Source organism: Amaranthus tricolor, chromosome 9 (assembly GCF_026212465.1).
Source record: "Amaranthus tricolor cultivar Red isolate AtriRed21 chromosome 9, ASM2621246v1, whole genome shotgun sequence".
NCBI lineage: Eukaryota > Viridiplantae > Streptophyta > Magnoliopsida > Caryophyllales > Amaranthaceae > Amaranthus > Amaranthus tricolor.
Window position 1 is genome coordinate 15,757,883 of NC_080055.1, and position 1,362 is coordinate 15,759,244.

The following is a 1,362-nucleotide window of genomic DNA, read 5'->3' on the forward strand; positions in this document are numbered from 1 at the left end:
ATGAATCATCACAGTTTTTAAATTCACAATGTACATTTATGTAATTTCACAGAAATAACACATTCCCTTTTATGGACTCCTCCCAAAAGGTTGATGCACCAAACACCTTAGGGAGGTAATTTGCTCTTGGCTATATAAATACATGCCACGTTTAGGTGCACCAAGGGTTGACTTACCCAACACAATTCGCGGCAAAACTATTTTTTTTATTGTAATTTACACTCACCTATAACCGTGTAGATGAAGAATTTAAGAATGCGGAATTGGGGTCATGAATACTGTTTTTTATTAAGTAGCAATAAGTATTACAGCTTGTATTTATACATGCATTACTCGTCTAACTATAGCAGTAGATAATTACATGATATTCTCATAATATTAAGTTTCCCAATTTACTTAAGGATATATTACACTTTTCTAAACTCCCCCTTAAGTTAGCTCATAGGGTTTACCGATACCTAACTTGCATATTGCGTCATCAAAGGCTTCAGATGCTACTGCCTTAGTGAGGATATTTGCCAACTGGTCATTTGATCGAACAAATGGTAAGCAAACAATCTTGTTGTCAAGTTTTGCCTTTATGAAATTTCGATCAATCTCAACATGTTTGGTGCGAGCGTGCTAAACTGGATTTCCAGAAATGCTAATAGCTACCTTGTTATCACAGTAAAGATTCCATGCCCCCTTCTGCGGGAAGTTCAATTCTCCTAATAGTGTTTTGATCCATAGAATCTCAGTGATTCCCTTTGAAATTCCTCAGAACTCTACCTCAGCACTCGATAAAGAAACAACCTTTTGTTTCTTGCTTTTCCAAGTGACAAGATTACCTCCCTACTTGATTAAAGTACCCAGAAGTACATTTTCTATCATCTTTGTCTTCTGCGCTATCTGCATCTGTATAGGCTAGAAGATCCAGGCTATCATTCTTCCCGAACCGAAGACCCCTACTACTTGTACCTTTCAGATACCTCAAGATTCTCATTATAGCTATCATATGTTGTACTTGAGGCATGTGCATGAATCTACTTCTTACACCTACAATATACGCGATCTCTGGCCTCGTATGTGTCAGATAGATAATTTTCCCTACAAATCTTCTATAATGATCCTTGTTTGCCGATTTTGCTCTTTCAATCATCTAAAGCCCATGATTATAATAATAGGAGTTTCTACTGGTTTGCAATCAAGCATGTTGTTTCTGCTAGGAGTTTAAGAATGTACTTCCTATGGCTAATAAAGATCCCCCTTTTTGATCTTAGAACCTCAATGCCAAGGAAGTATTTAAGGTTTCCCAAATCTTTCATTTCAAACTCTCGAGATAGCTAGCGTACTATGTTAGAGTAAAGAGAAGTATTAAAGGTC